We start from the raw sequence: 10,012 nt of genomic DNA, 5'->3' as shown, positions 1-10,012 counted from the left end.
GAGAACTCAAAGAAGAGGTATACATGCAGGCTCCACCGGGCTTCTCTACAGAATTCTTAGATAATGAGGGGTGCATATTAAACAAAGCATGGTATGGTTAAAACAATCACCCAGAGCATAGTTTGGAAGATTTACATCAGCAATGAGGAGATTTGGGTATAGCCAGAACAACTCTGATCACACCTAATTTCTAAAGAAAAGTAGAAGAAAAATAACTTGTCTTATAATTTAAATTGATGACATGATTATTACTAGAGATGACAGGGAAGAAATCAAGGCCCTCAAGAGCAAGTTATTTCTAGAGGTCGAGATAAAAGATCTAGGAAGACTCAAATATTTCTTAGGGATTGAAGTCCTAAGATCTAATCGGGGCATCTTCATATCTCAAAAGAAATATGTTCTAGATCTATTAGCAGAAGCTGGTATGTTAGATTGTAAACCCATTGAGACACCGATGATGGTAAACCATGGATTGCTGATGCGTGAAGGAGGAGAACCTACTAATTGTATGCAGTATCAACAATTGGTAGGAAAATTAATATACCTAGCACATACAAGACTAAACATTGCTTACGCAGTTGGAGTCGTTAGTCGATTCATGCACAGACCACAAGTTCACCATATGGAAGCAATAATTAAGATTTTGAGGTATTTGAAGGGATCTCCAGGAAGAGGAATCTTATACTAAAAGAATGGTCATCTAGATCTTTTTGCTTACATAGACGCAAATTGGGCAGGTGATAGAGATGATAGAAAATCAACATCAGGTTACTTCACTCTAGTAGGAGGAAACCTCGTGAAGTGGAGAAGTAAGAAACAAAAGGTTGTTGCCTTGTCTAGTGCTGAAACAAAATTCCGCGGAGTTGCAAAGGGGATAGCTGAAATATTATGGCTCAGGAAGCTACTAACAGAACTTGGGTATACTCCCACTAAGAGTTGTGAGCTGTACTGTGACAATCAAGCAGCCACAAACATATCCGAAAATCCCGTACAACATGATCGAACAAAACATGTGGAAGTTGACATACATTTCATAAAGGAGAAATGGAAGCAGAGGTGATCAAACTTCCTCACGTACGTTCAGAAGATCAATTAGCATATATCCTTACGAAAGCAGTGGGAGCTCAATTTTTCGAAGAAGACTTCTGCAAGTTGGGTGTCGGTGACCCAACGACCCAACTTGAGGGAGAGTGTTAGAATTTAGGGAACAAATCAAATCAGGATTATTGGTTTATATTTAGGGAAATAACTAATGTTGTAATATTGTTAATTTAGGCAACAATAGGATTCCTTCTTGTAAATATACAATTGATTGTAATGAATGAAAATGAATGAAAAACAGTAATTGAAGGCCAAAACTTTGTTCTGTTCTTCTAATCATAATGAGACAGAAAGATTTTAGTGGAAATCACAAAGATAAATCAAGAGAGAGAATAGCTGAATTCTGAGGCAGAGAAAGGTTTTATGTGAAAAGGGTTCTCGTTTTTTCTTTTTTAACTTAAGCAGGTTTTTTATTTGATTAATTTTAATAAAAAAAAGTCAATTTCCCTTTTTAATCAGTATAGGAATTAAGTCTGCTTATATAAAAGAGGTCTCGTGGCGAGACGTACAATCCTAACTAAGAAATATTATTCGAGTTTCTAATAAATTGTTCGAATAGACACTGTATAGGCCCATTCAAGCTATCAAGCTTTCAGGCATGACAATTCTTTTGTTTATCAGTGCAATTCTAGTATTAGTCAGTCACATGGCGAGACATATACACATAAAAAGATCAAATTTAAATAAAGAATACTCCTATAAAATATATATAAAAAAAGAGAAAATTATAGAATAGTTGTCTACAAAATTAATATGAGTAGCCAAGTAGGATAATGTGAGATAGTTTAGCTTTAATATAGTAGTAGGGTACAATATACTTAGAGGAATTCATTAGCGGGTACCCGAAATTTTAAGTATCTGAAAAGGCGGGTACCTTTTTCGGCCTAATTAATGCGGGTACCCAGATTTTAGGTACCCAAATAAGCTGTGTCGGGACACCAGGTACTCGATTTTATTTTTTGATTTTTTACAAAATTATTTGTTGGATTATCAATTTAAATAATGGGGTACCCGCCTCAAAGAGAGATACTTTTTGTATATTCTTCTTTTTATTTTAATTAATCTCTCAATAATTCTAAGGAAAAGAAACATAGTTTACCCAACAAATATTATGCATCATTCAGTGAGGTTGAAGCAAGAAATAATCATCATAAAGCAAGAACTATTATAAATATACTTGAATAGATTGAATTTGAAAGTGCAAAAAATAACCGATGGAAATTATTTCATAAAACAAAAGAAGGTACTTGAAGAGAAGATAAATGGGGCATCTCTTTGTAGAGTATTTGCTTCAATGAATTGAGAAAACTCAAAAAAGAAAAGGATAGTATTTGCTTAGAAGATGAAGACAGAGACAGGGAGAAAGGCCGCCTTGAGAAAGACAAGATGAAGAAGTGAGGGAAAAAAGGAAGATGAACACCCTAAAAAAAGAAGATGAGAGCTGAGAGCAAAAAGGCACCCTTGAGACTAAAAGATACAACACACCACAAATGTGATTATGTGAGAGGGAAAACCCTAAAAAAACTAAATATACTCCCTTCCAACCAATTTAGTTGTCCCATTTTCTTATTTGGCAAAGTCTTTTTAGTTGTCCCATTTTCTTATTTGGCAAAGTCTTTTTAGTTGTCCCATTTCTACTTTTGTCAATCTTTTTTTACCTAAATATCCTTAGTTCACACAAGTAATTACGAATATACCCTCATATACCTTACTTACCCAACTACCATTCACTATTTACCCTTCACTACTTACCCTTTACTACTTATCCTTTTTAATGGACCCTACACCATCCTTAATAACCGTGCACAAGCAATTAGGACATCTAAATTGGTTCGGAGGGAGTATTTTTTAGCGGGTTACTCACGGGTACTCAGTTTATCTTAAATACGGCCTATAATCCGACCCAATTAAGACAGGTCGGTCCAGATATTTCAATTTTTTTTAAAAATTTGACCGGCCAGTATGTTGCGAGTCAGCGGGTCGAGTCGGACGGGTCGGGTTTTTTTAACACCCCTAATGTAACACCCCTGAACTTCCGACCCCTTAACGAAACCAAAACCGTAAAGGACGGGAGGAAATTCGGGTGTTACATAAAAGGAAAGAAAAAGAATTTGGATAAATGTTAAATATTAACTTTAAAAAAAGGGTGAGTGGAAATTTCGGCAGCATCTCTTCTAAAAATCGAATATGTAGTAGAGCAATTAGCACAATAAAAACATTAAACTAATCTAAGGCATCATTGAATTTAAAATCTCACACCATGGCGGAATGATTCGTCGCCGACTTCTTAAATCAATATGCCAAGCATGGATCGTTGTTCCAGTGTCAACGCTTGCGTTTTAAAATGACTTAACTCCTTAAAACCATACAGAGTTATAAACTACGCAACGGAAATACAAATATACAAGGGAGGACACAAGGCCTCATAACAAAACATATACAACCAACGTTTACAAAAGATAACTAGAGCTACAAAATCGAAAGATAACGGTATGACACAGGTTATGCTTCGCCCTTATCACTCTCCCCTAATGCAATGCAATACAAAAGAAGCTCCAATACCTGCTACGCCTACCTATGATCTGCTGCTTGACATTAGACCAAAGGCCAATGTGTCATAGCAGGACAATTATAGAAAGTCATCAACAATCAAACATAAACACAAACACGTACACGTCAGTAACTAGCATCAAATATAATAAAGCCAACTACTAGATAACATTATGTTATACAACATAAGATAATTTCATAAGACACAAGCACAGATAGTAACCGTTTATCGTCCACTTATACTTCTTGATCTCATTATGTCCTTTCTAACTCAAACCATGTGTTCTTGGGTAGAATGCAGGTCTTCATACTCCTCTTTTCAAAACACAAACTCTTGCAAAACATGCATAGTATCAACTCAACCAAGCTAAGGCATTAACAGAATACCTAACACATGACCTTATAGAGCTTGTCTATCTTAAGGTAAGTGTGATCATAGTTTGTAATACCCTTGAGGTAACTTAACTTAGGCACACTTCTCACTAGCATAAACTATTCTATCAATGAGTAGATTTTCTATCAATGAATAAATGTTCCATCAATGTGTAAGCTTTCTATCAAAGAATGAACCTTATATCATTAAATAACTTTCGATCAATGAATAAATTTTCTATCACTGAATAACTTTCTATCAGTGGATCTTTTCTCTACTTCCTGGCATAATGACACGGCCAAGGGCATTATCGGCCATCCGGCGCCTATGGCAAAGTATGAGCTCATACCCCCTCCAGCTGACCCTCTCGGGTCCTACCTTTGGGAAAAACTAACACACTGGGGGTACTCATTTAGTGAAGAGGCCACAATATTGAGGTTTGCAAGGCCCGCATGGTAACACCTCGGTCAAGGGGCGGTATCGGCCATCTGGCGCCCAATGACAAAAGTATGCTCATACCCCCCATACGGTGATCCCGTCGGGTCTCACCTAGGGGACTATTAAATCAACCGGACATAATCCAGTTGAGTCACGCCAGCTAATCATAATCTAATACTTTATCAAATGGGAATAACTCCCACTTTCGACTATTAATGAGCGCACTGGGATAACAGCACGCCAAAACCCACTAAGCCACTCAACAAAATATGAAATTCACCTATAAAAGAGTCATTCTAACTCCAAGTAAGGCATTATCCAATTCTTAAATAAATAAGGGGGTGGTCCCCGCCTCCTACTAACACTCTCATTCTCTATAACTATTCTAAGCGCAAGGATTTCATAGTCGATAGCTTTTCTTTCGATACAATGCATATTATCACAATAAATAATAATGAATAATCTCTTAAAGGAAAATTGTATAAAAGGGTTAATTACTACGTGTACGTACTTGTAAGCATCACTGCATGACCAAAAGTTACAAAATTCACCCTACTAAGATTCTGTTTTCCTCTTGTGAACTGGAAACCTATACAAGTTAGGAATAAAACTAATAAAGCCCCTTAACTACTTTGTCATAACAACTAAATACCAAAGTAACCACTATCACCTATTCAACATGAGTTTGTTGATTACTCTAGCACGTACACAACTCATTCAATACAAGTTAAAATCATTAACTCTACACAGCATAAGTCTTTTCACTAATTTAAAAGTAAAAGCATATGTGAATCGTTCCTTTTCATCAACTAATTTTGAGTATATCGGTTCGCGTTACCCATAAATAACTAATCACAACTAAGCCTTACAATTGTAATATAACACTTATATAACAATAAGGCAAATTTTAGAGTTACCGAATCGCGATATCCTTTGTTACATTCTCCAAAGCTAGAAAGAATTATAATCAAAACACGACAAGTAAATTAAGCAACCATCGACGATAAGTTGACATTATGCTCTTAACTTACTAATATTATGCATTAAGACTTCAATAACAACCTAATAAGAGTACTTGTAATTCGCAACAATCAAACCACAACAATTAGTAACTATTCTTCCCAATTTAATAACCAAAAATCACTTCTATAGTCAACTAAAATCATCACCATTACTAATTATCACAACAATAACCAATCGACTAAGTTTTAAAACAACTTTTTAATCAATTATCCCCAAAATATAGCATAAAACACACATCATTAGTAATTTCATTTCTAAATCCAAACCCTAGTCATTTCATGTTCAAAGATAATACTTTTAACCATTTTCCATAGCAAGAATCAATAAACTAATACACTACCATAATGTACATGAAAGCCCACACTATTACTAATCACAAAGATAACACCTTTAATTGTCGCTCATGGTAAAATTCAAAGAAACTAACACACAATCAGCATAACCCATAATTTCTAATCACACTTCAAACCCTAAATCATAAATATGTTCCATTCATCAATCACACTCTTACCCACAAAAGATTCAATGAAAATAACACAAAAATCAACATCACACTCATAAACTTTATAAAACTTTAAATTGAAAACAAGAAGAATCAAATGGGAGAAGAAGAGATGGCTTACAAAGTTAAAACTTGTAAAAATGGTGAAGAGCTGAATAAGGTTGTGGTGGTGGTGAACCAGGGCTGTGTGGGATGGTGGAGGAACCACGACGTGGCGGCTGTCTTGCTGGTAGCACACCCACAAGTAGCCGGCTGTTTTTGGAGGAGAAAAGGCATGCAGCCTGCTTGCTGCTGCTTGGGGCTGCCCGTGGAGGAAGGGAGGCGGGCTGCTAGTTCTGCTGGTGGCTGTCGTGGGGAAAGAAAAACGCAGCCGGACTGGTGGAGGAAGTCACGGCTGCTACTGCTGCTGGCAGTGGTGGTGAACCATGAGGGAGAAGGAGGGAGAGAGGAGAAGTAATGGCGTGAGACTTGTGAGGCTAGGAGTATTCTAGTCTTTTTAAAATAAAACCCTAACTCATCCTTTTTGTATTATTTATCTATTTATTTATTTATTTGTTTATTTATTTATCTAGATTCATCTACTTGCGCGGCCCAAATAAGAACTCACCTCTGTATGCTCACACATTTAGTAAAATAATAATTTTGATTCGAACCTCTTTATTTAGAAATCGTAATTTTATTTTTAATATAAATATATGTTAATATTTAAATTCGTATATGAAAAGAGTTTATTAAAAATTACTTCTATATTAATTTAACATAATTATAAAATCACCAAAAGTTATTAAAATATTATTAATGACGTTAGAAAATCTCGGGGTGTTACACCTAAGTATACTAGTAGAATAAAATACGATTTTTTTTTAAAAAAATGACATAAATAGTTGGCGGAACTTATATGGTATTAAGGTAAGAGTAACATAATTCAAATAACTTGTCAAAAATTTTAAATCATATCTGAAACATTCCTATTATATATTTACTTAATTCTCAACTTTTAAAAAACTTTAATCATAATTAAAACTTCGCCATTATAAATTGACTTTATTATAGGGATTTCTAAAACTTTAAAACATATCTAAAACTTTCCCATTATAAATTAAAAATTCATGTTATTACGGTGAGTAAATAGATAATATTTCAATGAGAAAACCAGAAGCTAAATAAAACTACATAAAACTTCATTATTTCTTGAATGTGTATTACAAAGAAAAGTAAAAGGAAAAACTGAATTATATAAATTAAAAGGTACATTGCACAATGGCTATTTATACTAAATAGAAAAGAAAAAGAATATTAGCCTAAGATGGCATATGCTGAGGTGTTATTCTTGTAATAGAAGGTTGTTGAGAGTAGGAAGTTGTTGTAAGGTTGTTATGAGGAATGTAATTAGGTGTGATGCACCTACAAGTGATATGATAGGGATTAGGAGTATTAACATCCCTCTTAAGCCTGATGGGATGTTAATCACACCAAGCTTGGACAGTAAAGGCAAAAGCTCTGTAGAAGGAAGGATTTAGTAAGAAGATTAGCAAGTTGTTCTTTAGTGAGAAGATAAGTGAGGTGAATAAGTCCTTCAAGAACTTTTTCACGGGTAAAATGACAGTCAATAGCTATAAGTTTAGTGCATTCATGTTGAACGGGATTGTGAGCAAGGTGAATAGATGACTGCTTGTCACAAAAAAGAGTGACAGGCTTAAGGTTAGTAATATTGAGATCTTCAAGCAAACGAACAAGCCAGGTTATTTTAGAAGCAGTAGAAGAAAGGGCAGAATATTCTGCCTCAAAGGAAGATTTGGAAAATATTGTTTGCTTCTTTGATTTCCAACTAGTAGGAGAATTCCCAAGAAGAAGAATATATCATGTGACTGATCAACGAAAATCCAAACAAGCTGCCCAATCAAAGTTAGAGAAAGCTTGTAGATGTAACTGATCAGAACCATTCAAGAGGATGCTTTGTCCAGCACTTTGAGCCATAGAAATGAGGGTGTGAGTGAGAGCTTGGAAATGTAACTCAGTTGGGTTTTGCATGTGTTGGCTAAGGGTTTGAACTGAGAAGAACAAGTCAGGTCTTGTATGGGTCAAAAAATTAAGTTCGCCCACCAAGCTAGGGTATAAGGTAGGGTCAGAAAAAAGAGGAGAATTGGATTGTTAAAGTGTTATATTGACTGGTAAGGAGTCACAGCTCGCTTGTGAAGATTAAGGCTTGATTCTTAGATTAGCTAATAAGTGAATTTCTTTTGAGACAACATAGTACCTTATGGCACATAGGACACCTTAATACCAAGAAAGTAACTCAAAGTACCAAGATCTTTAATGCTAAAGACCTGATGAAGATTTTTCTTGAGTTGCTGTATTAAAGAAGGATCATCTCCCGTTAGAATAATATCATCAACATAGACATACGTAATAATAATGGAATGAGAGGTTTTCTTCACAAATAAGGAATAATTATTCATGCTCTGAGTAAACCTTCGATAAAGTAGTTCATTAGTAAGCTTCGCAAACTATTGACGAGCAGCTTGTTTGAGTCCATATTGATTTCTTGAGTTTACAGACAGTGTTGGGTGGACGAGGTAAACCTTCAGGAGGAAACATATAGACTTCTTCATGAAGATCGCCATGAAAGACGGCATTGTTGATGTCAAGTTGAAACAATGGCCATTGTTTATGAGAGTTATTGCAATAGGACATCGTATTGTGATGAGACAAATTTGTAAGTTTTAGGTTCTTTCCATTGGGAAGGATAGGCAAGGAGTAAGTGATGATACAAGGTTACAGTAGTAATCTTGAACATAAGAGGGTTGGTGATGAGGTCTAGTGGACTTGCGGACTGATATTGGAGCATCATTAAAAGAAGGAGGATGTGGAAGGGCTTGAGAAAAGGTGAAAGGAACAAAAGCAAGAGTACGGGTGGAAATAGTAGGAGAAGGAGTGTGAGGGTGAACATTTAATGGGACAAAAGGACTAGTAGTGTAAGTATAGGTTTCAGGACATGGAGTAGGGGTATGCGTGGGGAGATAAAATTGAGAGAAAGGGGAGGTCGAATTTTTTTGTAGTGGTGTGAGAAGTGATGCTCAAAGAATTTGATTTCTCTAGAGATGATAACCTTTTCAAGCCTGAGATTGTACACTTTGTATGCCTTTTTACCATGAGGATAACCAAGAAATATGCAAGAGGCATGCGATTAATGAGATAAGTAGCACATTGAATACTATCACTCTAAAAAATAGGAGGTAAGTTGGACTGGAGAGAAAGAGCTTTTGCGATTTCAAGGAGATGTCGGTGCTTTGGCTCTACCACACCATTCTATTGTGGGGTATGAGAACAACTTCGTTGATGAAAAATTCCTTTTTGAAGATAGAATTGCAACATTTCACCCTCATAAGTTCCTCACATTGGTGAGTAAATTGATAGTGTTGCACATACGGTCAGTGGCACCATTATCATTTATCCAATGGGATTTGTTGAGGTGAGGTGCAAGAAATGAGGTAACTACTAAAAATGATTCATCGGGTGAGGCAGAATCTTTGGTGTTTCTTTCTTGCCTAGAAGTATTAGTAAGGTATTGTATTGTACTGAGGTAAATCCAGAATTATCTACATCCATTTTGTTCTCAAGATTGTCAACATGCTTGACAGTAACATGAGCTGTAATACGTCTGTTTTGAGAAGACTTGCTAGAGATTGGATATCCATGAATCTTGAAGCACCTTTTGAGAGATTGGCTTGAGATTTTGCAATGATCGCAAAAGTAGTTATTCCTTTTACCTCTAGTAAGATTCTTGGTGTAACTTTGATGATTGCATTTTTGTTTATCAACATAGAAAGCCATGGATTCATTGGATTTTTGAGTAATAGCATTAACCTCCTTGTGTCTTTTCTTTTGCATGTGAAGTCTGTATACTTGAGAATGTTTAGGAAGCTCGTCTATTATGAGGATATTGGTTCTGACTTGAGAAAACTGTTCATCAAGATGCATAAGAAAATTGATAGTTCTCTGATTTTGTAACTACTTCAAATTTC

This window comes from Amaranthus tricolor, chromosome 8 (assembly GCF_026212465.1).
Source record: "Amaranthus tricolor cultivar Red isolate AtriRed21 chromosome 8, ASM2621246v1, whole genome shotgun sequence".
Taxonomy (NCBI): domain Eukaryota; kingdom Viridiplantae; phylum Streptophyta; class Magnoliopsida; order Caryophyllales; family Amaranthaceae; genus Amaranthus; species Amaranthus tricolor.
This window is presented reverse-complemented; position numbering follows the sequence as displayed.